We start from the raw sequence: 21284 nt of genomic DNA, 5'->3' as shown, positions 1-21284 counted from the left end.
ATAGATGTGCATTGTCATGCCTGGCTTTCCATGGGTTCTAGGGATGTGAAGTCAGGTTCTCACACTGGCATGGCATGAGCTTTGCCCACTGACCCACCCCACTACCCGCCACCTCCCTCCCCCCTCATCTCCGTAACCATCGATCTAGAACTTCAAGCCTAGACAATTTTAAGTCAGCTGATTCGTCAACACTCAGGATATGATACTTTGAACCCCCACACATGGTGGACCTAAAGCTGGAGGTGAATCTTAAATGAGTAGCTAACATGAACAGTGCTGCAGCACTCTAGCGACCTCCCTTCCTCCCTTACAAAGAAGGGCTCATTTTATTCCCAGTGGGACTGTTCTTTAAGGTTCTGTTTATACCAGTCAACTCCAGGGATAATTATCCAAGTCTACTTTACTGTGCTTTGTTGGTAAAACAAAGGCTTGGAGAGGTTTCTCCACGTTTTAAGGGCAACTCAGCAAAACAAACACAGAGAGCAGTGGCCCAGTTCTGCGTCCAAAGCATAAACTGTGGCTCACAGACCAGCCTGGTAGTTATGAGAGTAGCAGGAGTCACCGGAGTCTGTTCTCTGCCTGTCTCCAACAACCTGCAGGATTTTCATGAAAAGGCATCAAAGTGTCAAGTGTCAGGGACCTGTCCACCAAACCCAGCAGGTGGCAGGCTGCCAAGGGCTGGCTGTGCTCACTTAAGTGAAGTGAAATGCTGGGACCGGGAACCTCCACAGGGCTGGCTGCCCTGCCACTCAGGCTCAGCACTGTGTGACTCAGTTTCTAGACCTCGTGGACTCCAGGTCAAATCTGAAAATCAGAAACACTTCCTTTTATTCTTAGGGACTGGAAAACTCCTGGCTCCAACATGAAAATGTCATCATGGCGTATGTCCTCCATTCCATATCTGGATACCCCAGAACAGCCTACTCCTGTGCCAGCACCAAGGGAGACTCAATTAAACTGTGGTGTACACATTAGGTTTGGGCATCACACCGCAGTTGCTGTCATTTACCCATAGGTAAATCATGTGTATACACATGGCCTTGACTCCTTTCCTGGTATTTAGTTATAAATTCCTGAGAATAAAATAATTCTAACTGATGTCTCTCTGTCTCCCAAATACAAGACAGCACATGCAGACAGAGCATTAAAGTAAAACATTAATAAAAATATTTAAATTTGTGAACAAGAAACATGAATTTAAAAAAATAAGACGACTACAGGAAGAATCCCTCCAGGTTTTCCACAGAGGAGCCAGCAGGGCAGGAGAAACAGGGGTTATGAGGAGTGGAGAAAATGAGGCCGAGATTGTAGAATGAAGAGAAAAGAAAGACGTAGGCAGTGGGAGTAGGGGTGGGGTTATATTGCATAATTCAAGGACAACCTTAAAATGGGTGTGTTTCCAAAACACCAGTGTCCAGTCTCCCTGAACTCCATCCTACAACAATTTTTAGTTTGGGTCAGGGCGGTGAGGGACAGGTACCTGTGTGGTGAGTAACGGGCCCAGTGTACACAGTAATTCTGAGAGCCTTCATCTAGAGATACTGACATGATAGTCTTGCCTCCTTTGTATATAAATATATAAGCATGACTATAAATATATAAGCATTTCACAAATGCAAACTGTTGTGATTACTGTCCACCAACAACCAACAACAACAACTTGGACATCTCACCCAACACTCCCACTACTTGCTCCAAACAGGTGATTTCAACTGGACAGACACAAGTTGCAACAGGCTGACAGGTGACTGCTACACACCTAGAGAACAGACCAACGCAGGCGGGTGGCCACGGTGAGTAACTCGGACTGTGAGTGCTCACAGGCTCACAGAGCTGAGTAGTAACAAGGCCTGTGAGTGCTCACAGGCTACAGAGTGCTCTCTCGGCTTAACATTCCCCCCGGCAGGGCAGTCTACATTCCAAACCTAGGCATAAGCTTTAAGTAATAACAAACCAGTGTTCCCTAAAACAGATGCCAAGAGTAAAAGTGGAAATATGAGACTATTTACCCATTAAAACGATTTCCAAAAACAAGGTACTTATGGACACACACACAGGCCAAGGCGTAGATTCCACAAGTAGAGATGGTGCCTCCGGGACGGCTGGCATGGGAGTCTAGGAAAAACCTATGTAATCTATGAACTGCATTGCAGAGACCCTTGCACATCTCTAAGGGTTGTAACCTTGCTAATGGCTCATGCAGCCTGCAGGGCTCCTCCTGGAAGTCTGATCAAGATCTTTCCCCCAGGGAGCTCACTGCAGGGCATCACCACTGTGAGGAACCAAGAGACACACCAGCAGCTCACATTTGGGAAATGTCTTATACTTACTTCATCTTCTAAAAATAAGGGAAAGAACCCAAAGAGGGATGGAGAGGTAGCCCAGTTGGTAAAGTACTTGTGATGCAAACATGAGGACCGGAGTTTGATTCCCAGCACCCACATAGAGTGGATGCCACACAAGCCTTTAATTCCAAAACTTCTAGGGCCTGCTGGCCAGCCAGTTAGAACGAACTGCCAAGCTCCCCATTCAATGAGAGACTCTATCTCAGAAATAAAGAAGACAATTGATGAAGACACTGAATATCAACCACCCACGGACACACAAAACAAAACAAGAGAAACAGGAACAAAGAACCAAAGGAAAGAAAAAACCCTAGGTGGCGTCTGTGGGGGGTGTTCGGGGTGGGATCACTACCCACTGGCAAGACTGGCTGTAATGGTGAAAAGGGTAGGCGTGTTTGTAAAGGACGGGTGCTTGGATTACCAGCCTTTATGGGGTTAGAGTTTTCATTATCTATTCCATTGTTTCATGTGTGTATCCTCCATATGCACGCCCGGATTCATCTGCCCATTAGTCTAAAAGTACCAACTGGGGAACACATTCCCTACCAAACTCAAAGACATCGAGACAAGGCATTTTGCTCTACCCATGAAATGGCTTCTCTCTTAGTGCTCAGACCAACCATCCTCTATACTCTGTGGCCTTTTGCCCTGTCCTCTCTGAGGATCTCGTGGGGACAGAGAGGTGGTGGCTGCTCCTGCAGGGCACTGTCCAGAGGTCAATGCTGTCTCTTCCAGGTATATTTAGATGCTAAGTAGCCTACCCAATTCACAACTTCAAACTTTTCTAAAACGCTGACATAGATAAGCCGGTGATGGATGTGACATCACACTGGGGTGACTGCAGGCTCTGAGAGGAGCAGCCTTCGCACTACCCTGCAGAGGAACGGACCCTGCAGAGGAACAGACCCCTTGGCCCCCCACTTGCTCTTGAGCTCTAGGCAAATGCTTTCACCACTTCCAGAAGCAGGCGGCTCAGGAAATACGCTCAGGTAGGGGCTCGGGGTACGGCGCAAGGGCAGAGGGCTTGCCTAGCACACACAAAGCCCTAGGTTTGGTCCCCAACACCACATAAACAGTGCATGGCAACACACAACTGCAATCCCAGCACTCTGGAGGTCGAGGCACAAGCATTAGGAGTTCAAGGTCATCCTTGCCTACAAAGAGATCGGAAGACTGCCCTGTGATTCGTGAACCACTGTTGCCAACAAAAACCCTGCATCGTAACAGAAAAAAAAGGGCCTCTGAACCACTAAACAGTTTATAAAGCCTATGACGGTGCCTTTTATCCATAATGTTCAATAAATATACTTTATTAATAAATCATAAAAAAACAGTCTCAGCCACGGAGCCCTTTCAATGGGGTCACTTCATGTAAAGGTATACTATGGGCAACCAAGGCAGGGCCATCACCCGTTAAAAAGACACAATGCAATGAGAACTTACTCGGAAAATCTGGAACAACTTTGCCAGTCTAACCGAGAGTATCATGCCATAGAGCTGGATTTGTTATTTAAAACTAAAAACAACAACACATAACAGAATTGTCACCCGTAAACCACTGTAATTATAGACTTCCATGGAAAAGTGGGTAGGATCATGTGTCAAATCAGAAAAAAAAAAAAAAAAGTAAGAAGCAAGCTACAATCAAAACTATACCCAAGGGGTACATGGAAGTTGCCAGAACTTCTTGGAGAGTCCAACTGTTGTGTGATAAAAACTTTTCCTAAGGAGACGCAACATACACATCTCCTCACCCCAGATACGTACCCTGTGAGAGACCAAAGTCCAGATGCCACCAAAGTCCAAGCTGGTGAACCATGAGTTTTACTGGGGTTACATATGGGTGAGGGGTCACTTACAGGAGCAGAAATGACTCTAACAATACACATGCATCACCAAGGCCCACCCTAGCCTGGGTGACAGCTCACAAAGCTGGGGAGCTGGACTGTACTGCATAGCCTGAAGGCAGGTCACAGGTTGGAGACTGTCCTTTCTAGGTGCCTCAGCTGGTTTCTGCTTCTTCCAGGAAGTGGTTCTGGTCTGAGTCCTCTACAGCTTTTCTGTGCTCTGAAGCTCAGCTCTTGGTCTCAGAAAGACTTCAGCTCATATTGTTTACTCTGTCAGGGAGGGGCCCAGTGAATCTGGTCAGCTTCAGGAACTTCCTGAAGTTATTTTGAATTATTTACCTTCCTGCTTAAGGAACTTCCTGCAGGATGCAATGTCTCAATCTCGGAGGAAACTGTTACAAAACACTAATGTCTTCCCAATTGTAGTGACAACCTCACCCTTAAGTCCCTAACCCTTCATTTAATGGAGGTATAGCATGTCCTCCCACCCCTTCTTCCAGGTTCCCCCATCTTTGTCTTAGGTCAGGAGCATAGGCTAAAAGTCAACTTCTCCCCTTCAAATGTTCAGGCCCCCTGGTCCCATCCCTTCCTGACAGTGTAACAGGAGTCATGAGTAAGGGTGAGGTAAGTATGGGCAGAGTTGCCAAGCAACAACAGCATCAACCTTGCAGAATGTGGTCATTAAATTCGTGGGCACAGGTCAAGAATCTGCTCTCATCTCTTCAAAGCTTAGCCAAATAACTCTACATATCCAGTACTCACAAACTGCTTCATGAACACATCTCAATAGTGAGAAAGACCACTCTTAGTGCCACAGGATGAGTATTCTGGGACATTCATTCATCCAAGGTTGTGGTCTTCTTTTGTAGAGCTCTGGGTTACTCTAATCCATTCAAAACTTAAGAAATACTTCAAGATTATTGACTGTATAAAAATCATCCAGTATTACTTTTTAATTGCTTTGTGGGGAAATGAAAATAGGCAGAATTTGGTTTTTAAAACGGGCTTTTATAAAAACCAACATGCTCATTACTACAAGGTCCATGAACATGAATGTCTACCATTGACAGGAGCAGAAACTATCGTTAGCAATTACAAATCAAGTCTGTGAGATGAAATGCTTCCTCACTGAGACTGAAAGGGGTTGACAGGTGTGGTCCTGGAACTAAAGTCAGAGGCTGAGCTGAACATACAGGTCAAAAAATGCAAGACAGAAAAGGCACTGGTTGACTGGGGTGGTAAGTGTTTAAATTTGCAACGAGCTATGTAGCTCGAAACATCAACACCGACCAAAACAGTCAACCTCAGTGATGAGAAACAGAAAACACAAGAGAAATCCCACTTACCAGAGCCAAGCTGCTCAATGCCACTGCCAAAGCCCTGCACCACCCCAGGCGCCCTGCAGAGAGGGTCCTCCGTGGACGGCCAGAGTCTGAGAGAGAAGCAGAGCTGTTTCCAAGTGACAGCCAGGGCAGTTTTGCTTTCCTCTCTCCCACTCCCGGTATCAGACTTCCATTTATAATTTTGAAGAAAATATCCACAGTTCAACACTTTGGAAGCCACTGCCTAGAACTAATTAATGCAACGAAATCCTGATTTTTGTGGTCGGTTTTACAATTGGCTGAGGACTGTCTAGGAGATGGATGGGGCAAGGGAAGGGGTTGGGAGGAAGGTTCAGGGGTGGGCAAGTTTTAGAATTCTGTAACATTTGCCTTTTGTATAAAAGAAACCAATATTTTTCTCATTAAAAAAAAAAGTGCCTGAGATGGCTCATTTCAGGCTACTTGTCTTTCTTATTTCTCACAGAAGAAAACATAATATAATACAATATAAATAACTGAATCCAGGTGACTCCTGTCCAAGGATGGAGCCCTGCTGAGGCCCCATACAGTAATTACAGTTTCTGCTCAGAAGCAGGGAACTGCCCCGTGGTTAGCAGTAAAGACTTGCTCACACCAAACCATTGTGTAAGGGAAGTTTGGGCACTGCAATCTCACTTTTTGTGCTCCCTACAAAAAACCTTCATAAAACTCCTGTGTTCTAGAGCTAGAGAGATGGCTCAGTGGTTAAACACACTGGCTGTCTTTCCAGAGGACCAAGGTTCATCTCCTACCACACACGTGGCAGCCCATAAGTGTCTGTAACTCCAGATCCAGGGGCTCAGATGCCTATCCCTTCTGGCCTCCACAGGCACCAGGAAAGTATGGAACACAGACATATATGCAGGCAAAACATTCATATTTATATAATAAAATAATTAATTAAAATATTTTTAAAAATTAAATATTTGTATGCTGCTATCGAAAAAAAAAACAGATGTTTCAAATTTTAATTGTATAATGACATTTAACAATTGAGAAACTAGCTGGGCAGTGGTGGCGCACGCCTTTAATCCTAGCACTTGGGAGGCAGAGGCAGGCGGATTTCGGAGTTCAAGGCCAGCCTGGTCTACAGAGTGAGTTCCAGGATAGCCAGGGCTACACAGAGAAACCCTGTCTCAAAGAAAACAACAACAACAACAACAACAACAACAACAACAACTAGAACAACAAAACACAATGAAGTAAAAACAGAAGCAGGGTTTTCTTATTCTCTGCTCTCTCCTAATTCCCCACAGTAGGGGAGAGCTATGGAGACCTATGAAGTACTAGTCACTGAAACTGTTGGCTCTGTTCAACTCAGAGGGTGAAGTTTCGCCTTCAAACTGAGGAGACCCAGTAACAGTGAGTATCTTGGTGTCAAAGAGGTAGGTAGGGTTTCCCCTACACCAAGATGAGAGGGCCACGCCCTCCTCCATTAGGAAAAAGGCCCTCTGTGGTCCCAGGAAGGAAAGCTATGTTGGCCTAGTCCTTCCATGTTCTCTCTAAGCACTCCTGAGACCAACCCATGGCACAGTGAGACGTCATCAGTCAGGGTTATGAGTACAGTCTGGCCACAGAGCCCCACCCAGCTGACTGGCCCACACAGTGGCTGACCTCTGAGCTTGGCCTGATCATCTCCATTCTCAAATGCATTAGCGAGCTCCAAAGTCTTGAACGAGGTCTTAGATGCATTCCTCATCCAACGGTGATAACAAGATGGAATGATAGGAAGCAACTTTTAGTTTACTATACTAATTAAGCTAATGTCTTTGAGTAAATCCAGTTATAGTCAATGGTAGACAACAACCTACAACTGGTGTAGGCCTCTTTCTCTACAAGCTTCTTCAAGGTCAGAGGGCTGCAGATGCCTTGCTGAGGTCTCTGAACAATCTTTCCTTAAAGACCGTTCTGCTCACCTCAGTTTTTGCTCCAGAGCATTTGTTAAGGTGAAGCAAGGCCATTCACACTAGAATGGAACAATTCTTCCTACCACTGTCCTCAGCGACTATGTCACCTTGACACAGCTCAAACCTCAGCAGGTTCTGTGTAACTCAATAACAACAATGCACTCAGTGAGCTGCTGCTGTGGACAGCATCCTTCAGAGAGCCAATTCCAGTCCAGGGAGATGAGGTGACAAAAAGCCTTCTGGTGGGCCAGGTGTGACAGCATACATGCGCTATCCCAATACTAGAACAACTAAGGCAGAAACATCATGAATTCAAATCTAGCCTGGCCTCCTCAGTACAACTCTAGCTTAATAACCACCACATAATCTTGGCTGAGGCAGACAATAACCACGTCCCTCCTATTCTGTGTTTCTGGCATCATATTACAAAACAGGTTCCTCAGGGCCTGGTGGGCTCTGATGTGTCTTGAGAACTCTGGGGCATAAGGGACCTGATGACAAACCAACCAAAGGTGCCACATCATTTGTGTCCTGTATTAGGATTACACATGAGATCAAGGGACTGTCATAAGTAAACAGACATCCTGAGAAGCCTCACTCATGACGGAACTAACTCCAAACAAAGGAAAGTTTCAAGGGAGAAAGAACTAAACTCATGGCTTCATTTTAATGAGTATGCTCCTTAAAAAGCTAAAAAGAAAGACACCAGCACTAAAGCCAAATGTTGAAGCTTAAGAGTTCTCACAATGATGTCTGCCTGCCCAAGGAAAAAAAGGCAAAGAATGTGGGGTTCAGAGACCCAGGCCCAAAGCCCCAGATACTCAAGGGCTGAACAGGAATGCTAACACCACAAGTTCAAGACCAGCCTTGGCAACATGCACAGGGAAAATAAACCCCAAGGAAAATGGATTTGCGGATCCCTGAGGACGTCCCACACGCACAGAGCAGATCAGGAGAGAGTGGCAGTGGACATTTAATCTAAAGTTAAAGTCAGAGAAGTTAGAGAAGCCAATGGCTCCGGGCACAGGCGGAATTCAGCAAGTCACTAAGGTAAGTTCCTAAATCTTTCTGGGTGGACCTGTATACACCTGCAATCTCACCTCTGAGGAGCCTGAGTCAGGAGGACAGAAAGCCTCAGGCCAGCTTCAAGTACAAGAGAGCTAGTCTCAAAAATAATAAACAAGAATCAGGAGAGGTGGCTCAGTGGTTAAAGGCATTTGCTGCTCCTGCAGAGGACCAGAGTTCCACTCTCAGCACCTACACAGCAGCTCACAACCATCCATAGCAATAGCTCCAATTCCAGGGGATCCAACACTCTCTTTTGATGTCTGTGGGCATCAGACATACGTATGGTAGCATATAAATACCTTCACGCAAAACACTCATGCACATAAAATGATTTTTTGAAAGAATTAAAAAATAAACAAATAAAATTCCAAAACCTTTACCCTAAAAATGGAATGTGGAAAAACTCATGAAGTTCTCAAAATTACCAACACACATAAAAATAAAAACCGGGGCTTTTACCGCTTGAATTCCTCTCTGCTAAGCACCTTCCACAGCTTTCTGTTTCCACGGCTGAGAAAACCTCCGCGTTCTTTGGTGCGAGTGTTCGCTAGCCCTGGAAGTTTGTCTCTTTTGAGGTCAGTGGGAGGCAGGCAGATGGGCCAGCCACTATGCAGTAGGAGGAAGATCTGGATGTAATTTGCAGAAGGAGAAGCCAATGGCTCCAGGCTCAGGGGGAATTCAGCAAAGTCACCAAAAGCTATGTTCACTGTGGTTTGGCATCCCACAAAGAACCTTTTCTTTGACTTTTCAATTTTTATCATTCTAGGCTCATACTGGAGCCAGATGATTCTACTGGCTTCTTCCAGACAATCTGCTTAACTCTGTAGAGTCAAGAGTGTCCAGTAGCCCAGATCTAAACATCCTTGCGGTACAACAGTTGCGCGTGGATCGTGTTTCTACACCGAATCGTGGCCGTTTGGTGGCTTCTCTGGGCTTTAGCCAGCCAATTGCCTTCTTCACGCCATCCTCTGAAGAGAACACATGCTGTTTTCTACAAGGAGAACTTCTCTGATTGTATCCCTCCCATTTACCCCTCGACCTGCAGACGCAGTACTACCACACAAGGCAGGAGTCACCACAGAGCTCAGCATTTAACATCAATGGCCGCAAACAAAGGACTGACTATTCTTCTGATCTCCTGAGATATGAGTACTAACCTGAGTGGTTAATAAATCTGGAACACTGCGAAAGACCATTTTGGTCGCCCTCCAAGCAGACTTACTTAAGCGACCTAATTTTTATGTTCCACTTTGAAGATCTCCTCGACAGAAATTCCACAATTTCCACGAGTTGCTTAACTCATGGTTTCATTTCTTTTGGCATCAATGGGGACTGTTTTAGCTTTTTTTTTTTTTAAGTGAAATGAGAAAGAGATTTCCAGATGGAGTTAGGTGGAATGGTGTCAGAAGCCACGCACCCGAAAGTCCCCTGGAAGACGCTTTCCAGACAAACAGGGCATCGCCTTAACGCCGGCTCTCTTGATAGACAGCCAGGAGGTAGCCTATGCCCTCAACGGCAGGTCCACAGAAGGTGCCTGGATTCCCAAGAGCACACATGCTGCTGGCTCCAAGGCAGGTCTGCGATGAATCTGCACTGAAAATCTAAGTTCACAAACTCAATGACACCACAGCTGCTGGGGAGCAAGTGTGCAATAAAGACGTGTGTTCTGGTCACTAGAGACGATCTTCTCTGGGTCTTCCAAATTTCTCAAATAAAGAAAGAAACCTGGGGGGAGGGTTATATCCTTTCCTACTTTAATAGTTTCTGTTCCCTAAGAGTATTATATTGCGTTTTCTGACATTCTTTTAAAGAAGAACTTCCCACCATGCTACAACCCTTCTGGAGACTTTGCCCTCGGCTTTCTGGAATTCTTCAATGAAACTCGAAAGCCATGTTTACCTGACCCCCAATGCTACCCTAATGAAACCTCTGTTTTTCGTTCTTTGAACTCTTCTCCCCCTCTTTCCTTATCATGCCCTCTGGGAAGGAAAGGCAAGTACAGGGGTTGGCTGGACCTCAACTGGTAAATACCAGCAAAACTGAGTTTGAACAGTTTCTCAGAACTTGGACAGAGTCACAAAGATATGAATTATGCTCCCTTCTCCGGCACGGCTGCTGCGTTTCACCTGCAGAAAGAATCAATTAAAGATAGGACACGCCAGCACATTGATTTTATTTCTCTCTCACAAGCAAAACCAAGATATCAATCACAAGAAGAATAAGAACTAACAGATTCTCATTTTTTTTTTTTAATTTTTAAAGACAGAGCAGAAAGAACCTTAGGCTGCAGAGATAGCCCACTGGGTAAAGTACTTGGCCCATAAGCATGAAGGACAGTGTTCAGGTCCCTGGTATACACAGAAAGCCAGATGGGGCTTTCTCTCTCTCTCTCTCTCTCTCTCTCTCTCTCTCTCTCTCTCTCTCTCTCTCACACACACACACACACACACACAGAGAGAGAAATATACTAGGGGTGGGGGTGTGTTCTAAGAAGCAAGGAGAAGCAAGGCTGGTTTTCTGCCAAGAGTCTGAGAGACGCTGGTTTACGATTTTGCTGCCTGGGATCCTTGAGGAAGTTTAGTTGATAATTTCCTTTCCTTGCCAGAGAGAATATTCTGTTGTGGGGAGTTTTAATTTGTTTTTCAGTTTCACTTAAAATGGTTGAATTGAACTACGTTTAGGAAGATCCGAGAGGGAGGAGTTGTGCAATGAGCATGGTTAAAAAAATAAAAGTCCCTTCTAGGCATGTAAAAATAGCTTAGTCTGGAATCCCACTACACCCAAGGCTGTACCTGATAGCCAGAACCTAGTGACATGTGCACTCAGGATAACCAGACAGAGTCTTAGAACCCCACTGGACAGTATATAAGCTGAGACCAAGAGCATCGCTCTGCTCTGCACATCTGGAGAGGCACCACCTTGACCCGCCCTGCGGCCGGACAGTCTCCCCGGGATCCCGACTCTTGAACCAGAGACTTCTCTTACAGACTGAATCTGACCTTCAGCTAAGCTATGCCACATGGGTGAGCAGCTTTGAGGAGATGGGCTTAGGATTGAGGTTGGGAATTTAGAGTGTGAAGCTTGTGTGCTGACCCTCACCGTAATAAAATATAACCTTTCTTATACCATCTGTATCTACCTTCTTGGTCCAGACAAAGTGTGAATGGGAGAAAGGGGGTGGGGCGGGGGAGACAGAGAGACAAACACACCATTCTTATCTCAGTATCTCAAAAGAGCTTCTGACTGGGGACATGTGCTTGCCCCTGGCAAAAGATCAAGGAGAGAGAAGTCCTGGAAGTGTCTGCCTAGAGTCTGAAAGCGCCTCCAGTTCCATTCCTCTCTATTTGAAAGTCTGGGTGCCCAGCAGCGGGCTTGCTCCCAAAAACCTGTCCTATCACGCGTGATCTACCAACACATGTGTGCACGTTTCGGGGAGTGGCTCATGCCCCCAGCCCCACTGCCTGCTCCTAGAAGCTATAAGGGGGAGGGGACACATATTCATCAAGAAGATACTTCTGAGAAAGTATATTCTTATGTTTTTCAAATCTCATATAATTTCTTCCACCTTTTGGAATCTGATTCTGCAAAAGAGACAGATGAGAACTGTCTTCCACCAAAGCAAGATGCCCTTCCGCCCGTGGCCTAGAAAGTGAGACAAGTTTGGTAGTTTTGCTGTTTGCCATAGCTTTGTGCTTTTCCTGCGGTATGGCCTCTGGCTATGGTCAGGTAACAATCAGAAAGATACACATACTGCAGTGCCCACTACCAAATCCTGACTCTGTGTTGACAAAGGGCCTGACTGCCTGATCAGAGCCAAGAAAGCAGTGCCTCGAAATTCCATTTACCGAGAAAACCTTTCCATTATGCTCCAGCCCAGACCTTTAAATAAAGCCTATAAGGGGATCTTTAGAAGGAAAAACAAATGAATTCCTGGAGCTTCCTCATCCTTCATCACGAATCAGAAGCTAAAGGTTGGGAGATAGCTATGGTGGAGGGAGTCATGGCTTAGCAGTAATATGAAGTACATACATCAACAAATGAGCCACTAGCTCAATTCAGACTAGAGTCTTCTTAGCCTGGAGCTACTTTTATAAGCAGGGCCCAGGATTAAAATAAGGGAACTATTTCGTTCCCACTCAAAGCCTTCTTGGTGATTACGTAGTGACTGTTAGAAGCAGCGGTGGTGCCTTTAATCTCAGCGCTTGGGAGTCAGAAGGAAGGGGAATCTCTGAGCTCAAGGCCAGCCCTTCTTGAGAAAGCCTATCTTGAAAACCAAAAAGACAACCAATTCAAAAAAGGAGTGACTTTGAAAATGTTGTCTTCATTGTGTGTTCATGCCCACATGATGAAAAGGACCTTTGGCACCGTACACCATCAGAGGTCAGAGCACCACACTGTAGAGTTGGTTTCTCTCCGTCCATCTTTATATGCGTTCTAAAGACTGAACTTGGGTTGTCGCGGTCACACAGCAACGCCATTTGCTGGGCAAAGGCAAAAAAAATGATCTGTAAACAGGGTTTTGCTCCTAGATGATAAATAAGTCTTTATTCTTACTCCAGGATGAAATCATCTCGTATCAGTGCTATTTGTAAATATATTTCTAAATAATACTTCTAAACTCCAAACTCCAAATATCAGTTGGGGAGAAGGGTTTGTGGTTTTCACAGATTCTCGATTAAAATGAAAAGAACAGAAGCCTCCTGTGGCTTTTGTCCAGTTCCCCATAGAAGGTACTGGAGAAAGAAAGTCAGCTACAAGGGAGTAACTTCTCAAGGGAGACCAAGGGGAACCGAGCACCAGCTTTGCTGGGAAGTCTATCCTACCCATAATCAAGTAAAGGATGAGCCTTTGGCACTGAGTACCCGTGTGCTCTCTCCCTGTTACAGGAAACACAGACAGATGCTTCTGCCCAAGTGATACAGAGGGACCTAGGTACATGGCTCCACTACAGTTCAGTTGTCAGAGCACTTCCTTAGCATGGATGAAATCTGAGTTTCAATTGCTAGTATCATATAAACAGCCATGGCAAATACCTACAGTCCTAGCACTTGGGAGGTAGAGGCAGGATGATCAGAAGTTCAAGGTCACCCCCTGCTATGTAATAAGTTTGAGCCATGAGATACAGGAGAGTTCCCCCTCCCCACCCACCCCACCCCACACCCCCCCAAAAAAGAAAATAAAAAGTATTTGAGGTCAGCAAGATGGATTGGTGGGTAAAGCGCTTGCCGCCTAACTTAACAACCTGAGTTGGCTTTCCAGGACTCATGCGGTAGAAAGAGAACTCCCACAAGTTGTCCTCTGATCTCCACATGCTTGGCATGATTCGTGCATCTGCACACACACACACACACACACACACACACACACACAATTTTAACACGTTGAAGTACTTGATTCTGCTGGGGGTGTGCATATTTATATATCTTCAGATGCTGATTCAAAGGGCTCACTCTAGAGAGGCTGTGGGATACGCTGACCTTTAGAAGATACGGAGTCAGTGCGAGCCATAGGTCCAGCAAGTCAACGTGAGCCATAGGTCCAGCAAGTCAGCGTGAGCCATAGGTCCAGCTGCTTCCAGTCTTTGAGGGGGTGGAATGACCTTGAAAGTTTAAACTGGAGTATGTGGAACAAATAGGAAACAGATGATGAGTGAGGCCCAAAAGTTGCTGCTCTTCCTGGAAACTACTGCTCAGGAAGCTACAGAGCGTGTGTGTAGCAGAAGAGGCTGTGTCCATTAGGGATGTCACTCAGCATTCCCAAGAGTTCAGGTGGACAGAAAATTCCATGTTTTAAAACTTCAAGGCCACTGAAAACCAACGTAGCATTGATCACCATACCAAGCCCTTCCCTGCCCTCCTTGTCACCATCACTGAGCACTGACTAAGAGCCCTTACTAGGTACCAGGCACTGCACTAAGCACCTACAGCATTCTTTCTGTGGACCATGCACAGAAGTATTACAAGCAGAGCTATTTTATAGGTGGAGGCACTGTGGGCGGGAGAGTAGTTTGGCCAAAGGCATGCAGACAAGAAGCTTTATAGCTCACTCTCATGCTTAGACCTGGTGGTCTGAGGCCATAGAACCTCAGGGCTTAACGAGGAAGGAGAAATAAAGCCATGTTTTACCTTTTAAAAAGATTTGGGACTGAAGAACAGCATCAGTCCTGTAGTTCAGATTCTTGAGTTTAAGCAACAAATTTTTCACTTTGATGTGTGAATATAATCACATGACCCTACTTAGATCAGCACCTAGGTCCCACACTGGATCAACCACCCCCCCCCCCCTTCACACTCTCTTCCCTTGGGCAGGATATTTTTGTCTTGTCTAATAAGGGGATGGTCACTGGGCCACCTCACGGGGCAGCTCTAACATGTGATTTCACAGTGGCACAGCAGTCTACACACGCTGACGACAGTTGCCACTTGATGCTATCCCGCCAGAGTTGCGAGCTCTCTCGCCTTCGGAGAGCTGCCGTCCAGAAGCACACAGACAGAGAGAGTGAGGAGTGCTCAAGTCGAGGGGGACATGGTCACACACAGCTCACACCTCACAGACTTGTCCCTCCCTCTGCCCTTTGTTACAGCTGTCAGTAAGTCTTGCCAACTCACAGCTGTGTCTGTGATGATGTGAGTGACCACTGGACATGGCACAAGTGTCCTACCGGTGCTTCTGGGGAAGGCTGGAACAAAGCCCTATTACATTTGGCCACACAGCATCAGCATCAGAAGCTTTCATGTTTTATGGGGTGACCTCCCCCACTATTCAACTTAGGGTCTTCCTGCTTATTCACCTGGCATACATGGTACTTCCTAAACAAAGCTCTGGAAAAGGGCATCTCAATACAACAAGAACAGGAACGCTCTTTTTCTACAATACTAACACTTAGAATATTCTTTTAAATTCTTTTTTGCTGCCTAATAGGGACTGAATGGCTTTTAAACTCAATAAGGTCATTTCTATGTGGTGGGAAGAAAGCCGCCAGCTGTCACTTCCGTAACAAGCAACGCTGGGTGATCTCGACCACTCCGTTCAACCTTGACCTTTCTTATTAGCAATCAAAGGATCTCTAATAGTCATCTAAAGTTCTTGACATAGGAATTTTAAGAAGCACATATAAAACAAGACCAGCCTGAAAATCTTGAACTTTGTGAGCAATATACCAAATTAAAATAAATGGTCTTCTTCATGGTCGGTTAAAGTTGTTCACAAAGTCTTGCTTTCTTTCTTCTGCTGGCATGGTAATCCTTGTTGGCAAGGAAGTCAATCAAATCCTTCTTAGTAAGTAGGTCAAACGATGCCAGCAAGCCTTTGGGAAATAATCCCATATTAAAGGGCCTATAGGCCAAGAAGAAATGAAACAGAAAAATAGCAACAGAAAAGACCAGTACCTCTAAATATTTACTTCTGTCTGTGTGTTCCTTATCCCTAGTACTAAATGAGATCGACTCAGGCCCTCGTGAGTCCAAAATGTCTCTCGCCCACAGGTAAGCCACCCTGCAGGTGACGGTGGGTATTTACCTCCACAGCTGCTCTGGAGCCTTCGGGGATCTCATTAATTCCTCTGACAGCGGTTTGCCAAGGGCATGGTCACAGACATCCCCAGCGGCAGAACCACATTATCCCGGGAGGCCACTGGGCAATACTTTGCCTCTCATTTTGCTCACACGCTAAAACTGTGCTGCTTCCAATGTCCAGGGAGCCAACTAGTGCTGGAAGAAGGTCTCTGACATTCCATCACTGGGGGCGGGACGGAACCCATTAACTTCCTCCCAGGTGTGACCTCCATGAATGCCTTGGCACCTCGTGTTTCGCCTGGTGCTTCTAGACTCTCAGGAGGAACTGCAAATCAAGCCCCAGTTCCAAGGGGCCCAGAAAACAGACACCTCACTACATTTCCAGCTCGCGTGAAGCCCTCTGAAGTGAGCTATGTGGCTCCGGGCTAGATCTGCCCTTCTGACCAGAGTTCCTCTAGAAACGTGACTAACATCCTTGTGTCTGTCCCACACTAACAAATTTTAGCAGAAACCATTTTTCAAAGGATTCTCGATCAGTGTAAACACAAAAGTCAAAGGGAGAAAAGTTTGAGTCCCAATCCAGCCACACATGAGTTAGTAACCCTGGGCAGGTACTGCTGTTCTGTGCTCACGTGACCTTTCTTCTCCAGTCTCAGCCATCTCCCGCCTTTTCTCCTGAGGACGGGGGTTTTTCCAGAGATGGAGGCCTGCAGAGATCTGAGGTGCCATTGCTGACATCCTCGTATATAATAAGAGCAGTGGAGCCAGGTGGATGAGACTAATAAAACTGTAGCTGCTACAGCCTCAGAGTTCCCAACTCTCAGGTGAGGATGAAATACTAACCCAGTTTGTATGAGCGACCAAATGGCAAGAAAACACTTAAAATAACGCCGGCACTATTAACAAACGGTGCCTTCTCGTCATCCCGACTAACCCCGTCTTCCTGCTTTATCAAGCATCTTTCATTCCTTGACATTCACCTTTGGAGGGCGGGGTGGATAAATGTGGTTACATATCTCACTTATTCCTGTCAGCCACATGTGCAAGAGCTTATTATCTTTTTGATGTAATTGCTCGGGAAGGTCAAGCGGATGTTAGGTGGCTCCCAGGACTCAAAGTCAGTTTGAGTGACCCAGATCTGGCTTTCCACCACACCCAGCTCCTAGTTAGAAAGTGGGGGATTTAAAGCTTCATTACAAAGTTAGAAAGTCACATGTAGGGACAGGGATCCAAAACAGACATGGACTGAATCAATCATGGCTCAGCTCAGACGCTACCCAACTCTTGACCTCTTTGCCCTGCCTCGTCCCAACCTGGCGTGAACAGATGGGTAGGCTCCTCTCTGCCCCCCGCCCTGCAGTCTCTGAGCAGCTCTGGCCTATTTCCACCAACACACCACGCGCTGTGCCCCTGGCAGGACACACAAAACTGTGAGCACAACTGCCTCACGATAGCTGCTGGCAGAGCCTTCCTGTTGCTCCTAGGGCTGGCTCGTCTGCCGATTACCACAAGTTAAAGGCACCCAGAATGCCATCAGGATACTGGAGAGTGTGGCAGAGTATGATCTACAGCATAGGCAAGACCACAGCTTAGAAAAAGCACTTCATTACCGGGTGTCATTAGAAAGCTATTTAACTAGAATATACTGGGACCACTGTGAGACAGCTTGTCACATCCACGACCACGTGCTCTTGCATCATTATGCAAATGCTCACACTTTCACACACGTGGCTTCACGACAGCTAACTGACTGACTCATTCTGACTCTTTGTGCTTTCTCTATCTTCCCCTAGTCCAGCAAGACCCAGCCAGTAACCAGAAGAAGAAGTGGGGCGGGGAGAGGGGTGTGCGGCAATACCTTCAAGTTATGTCACAATGAAAGTGACATTTGGATCTTTATGTTTCCTGTTTGACAAGCATTCTAACAAAGTCTAGAAGCAGTGGTATCAAACACACTGGCACATTTAGCCTTAGCAAAATGATGTAGCACAACATAAAATCCTACTAGTGCTAAGAGACTTTCTCCAAGTGGATGATACAGGTTCTGCCTATGTAACTACGGCTAGACAGTTCCGACAAGCAGGAGCCTCTGATTCTATTTAGCCACCACTGACCCTTTACATCTGATAAAAGCAAGCTGCACTCGTTGCCAACCTCGGGATACTTGTAGGAGGAAAGGGAAAGCTGCCGGTTATTTTTGGGAAATCTCATCCCAGGCTTCTGCCTATGCAGAAAGAAACTCAGGAAATGAAGCATCCATGAATGGTACATTAGTTTAGAAAAGAAAGACACAGATCACCCCTGAGACCAATCTGTCTGTTCCCATGAGCAAACACTAAATGAGATCGAAAGAACAGGGGTAAGCAGTTGACCTCAAATGCCCCAACATTTTTTCCTCTGCAGCTTTAAAAACCAGTTACAGTTTCTTTATCTTTATTAGGACATTTTCCTCATCAAACTAATGAGTCACCAAACTGAAGGTTTCCTAATATGTTTACATTTGGGAATAAACGGTCTATTAAGGTCCTAGTAGAGACACAAACACAATTTGCCATTGCCTTTCAATCAAGTCATCTCCCAAGGCAAGGCAGTGTGGCTGGGGTAGAAATAGGGTGACAAAGGAAAATTCAATGTAGTCATGGACCCTAAAGCCAGGCAAAGCAAGTATTTGCAATCCTGTCTGCACCACGTCCCGAACATCGCCACTGCTGCCTTCCTGGTTTTTTCGGAGGAACGGTTTTCTGGTGATTATTAAACAAGATGTGCTTTTGAAATAATTAAGCTTATTAAAACCAAGTATTGGGCAAGATAAGAAGCCAATGGAAGCCTTGCATCCAGGGACATGGAGTGAAAAGGAAAGTGGTTCGTTGAGGCTGCATAGGCAGAACGGTTAAGTCAGGAGGCAGCATGCAGTCATCGTATCTTCCAACAGTTCTGTTGGGCACACACAACTGGCGTGAAGTATGGCTGGTGGGTCAAGAGCTGACTCCTATGTGAACCCAAGACTGAGAGCCCAAACAAGACAGCTGTGAAGGACACACCAGCACAGCATCTGGAAAATATCTGAGAAGGCAACCTTCCCTTCAGATCACTGCCATCTGCTGATCTTTTCCCAGTGGTCAAGCGGCCTAAGTATTAAATTAGCCAGTGATACAGTATTCTTTTCAACAAGCAACACCAACCTGCAGGGATAGGCCAAAGGAAGGAAGAGTCTAGACATGGCAAGGCATCCTGCCGCTACAGCTCAGGTAGAGCAGACTGGACCTCCCTCAGAGACACAGAAGGAGGAGGCTCTGTAGATCCACACACAGAGCTGCTGAGGAGCTGCTGAGGAATCTCTCCCTCATGAAGACACACTGGGCATGCCACAAGTCAGTGCCAACCCAGGCTGGTCTCTTGTGGGATGTCTGCGGCTTAGCATAAACTGCTTAAAGTCTCCATCTCACGGGGGAAGCAGAAGATCACCGATGGCCTACTCGGGAGCTCTTTCTAAGCACTGCCTGCTTTCTTCACTTGACTTTAACTTACAATGAGTTCAAATGTTAGAATGCTCCATTGAGTGTCATGTACCATTTATCACTACTGAAAATAAAATGATCCCAGTACTTGGGTGCCTGAGCCGGGAGGATCTCGAGTTCAAAGCAGGACTGAGCTATATAATGAGATTGGGAGAGAAAGAGGGAGAGGGAAGGAAGGAAGAGAGGAAGGGGAAGAGGGTGGGAGAACAAACAGCAGGTACTTTCCACGCCTGGTTTTGATAATCGACAGATAATCTCAGCTGCTGCAGGTGGCCTGATGAGGTTTGGTCCTTGTCATGCTAAATGCTGGCCCCCAAAGTCTGGGTGCCTCAGGGACCAGGAGAACCTCCTGTACACCAAGTGGTGCTATGTAACCTTGCTCCTTAATTTAAAATGATAGGTTGAATAAAGATGCCTACAGCCTGTAGCTGGGCAGAAGAGAGGTTTCTGGGCTTGGAGTCTGAGACAGAGACCATGCGGAGGGGAGGGGGAGAGAGAGAGAGAGAGAGAGAGAGAGAGAGAGAGAGAGAGAGAGAGGAAGAAGAAGAAGAAGACGAAGAAGAAGAAGAAAAGAGGAAGAAGAGGAAGAAGAGGAAGAAGAAGAAGAAGAAGAAGAAGAAGAAGAAGAAGAAGAAGAAGAAGAAGAAAGGAGGAGGCGGAGGAGGAGGAGGAGGAGGAGGAGGAGGAGGAGGAGGAGGAGGAGGAGGAGGAGGAGGAAGAAGAAGAAGAAGAAGAAGAAGAAGAAGAAGAAGAAGAAGAAGAAGAAGAAGAAGAAGAAGAAGAAAGGAGGCGGAGGAGGAGGAGGAGGAAGAAGAAGAAGAAGAAGAAGAAGAAGAAGAAGAAGAAGAAGAAGAAGAAGAAGAAGAAGAAGAAGAAGAAAGGAGGAGGCGGAGGAGGAGGAGGAGGAGGAAGAAGAAGAAGAAGAAGAAGAAGAAGGAGAGGAGGAGGAGGAAGAAGAAGAAGAAGAAGAAGAAGAAGAAGAAGAAGAAGAAGAAGAAGAAGAAGCAGCAGCAGCAGCAGCAGCAGCAGCAGCAGCAGCAGCAGCAGCAGCAGCAGCAGCAGAAGCCGCTGCCACCGCCGCTGCCGCAGGGTAGGTGAATGGTGAGCATATGGCCATGAGGGCCAGCCTGCTGGAGTAAGAGGTGGAACTCTGCAAGTTCTATCTCGGGGTTACTGACAGGGAAGTAGACAGATAGCACAGAGTTGACATCTGCCCAGCTCAAGTACTGCTAAGACTTATTATAAACATACAAGTTTTGTCTTTTACCTGGGAGCTAAATGATCCAAGGTGGGGTAGAAACCCCCAATTAATTTTAACTACAACAGTTGTCAGTTGGGAAGCATCATTCTACAGCCATACTGGGCCACTGCCAGGCTGACACAGTCACATGGGCACTGATGGGGGTGGGGTGGGGTGCTGTTCCTCACAACAAGTCCTTCTGAGGGGAGTGTGGTGATTGTCAAGGAGGCTGAACTTGCTTGGCTTCCTCATGGCAATTAAACAAACAAACAAACAAACAATAATAACAAAACCACCAAACCAAGCAAACAAACAAAAAACAAAAAACAAAAGCCAAAACAAAACAAAAAAACACCCCAATACTAGCTTGAAGTATAACAAGGAGCCAGACCTCCAGGGCCCCAGAATTCCGGGAAGAAAAGCATGATGGGTAAGCCAAGCCCCTCAAGATCCTCGGGCCTGTTTTTCTACCCATACTTTTAAG

The 21284-nt window shown here is 46.1% G+C and overlaps 1 protein-coding gene across 7 annotated transcripts in view; it reads right to left on the bottom strand.

The window, feature by feature from the left end:
* Nucleotides 1-21284, bottom strand: part of Lhfpl2 (lipoma HMGIC fusion partner-like 2) — a 138259-nt gene that overhangs the window by 79067 nt on the left and 37908 nt on the right. The gene's annotated exons all lie outside the window — the stretch shown is intronic.

The sequence above is a fragment of the Mus musculus genome, chromosome 13, assembly GCF_000001635.26.
Source record: "Mus musculus strain C57BL/6J chromosome 13, GRCm38.p6 C57BL/6J".
NCBI classification, from domain to species: domain Eukaryota; kingdom Metazoa; phylum Chordata; class Mammalia; order Rodentia; family Muridae; genus Mus; species Mus musculus.
Note: the sequence above shows the minus strand (reverse complement) of the source record. Positions and strands in the feature narration are given on the sequence as shown.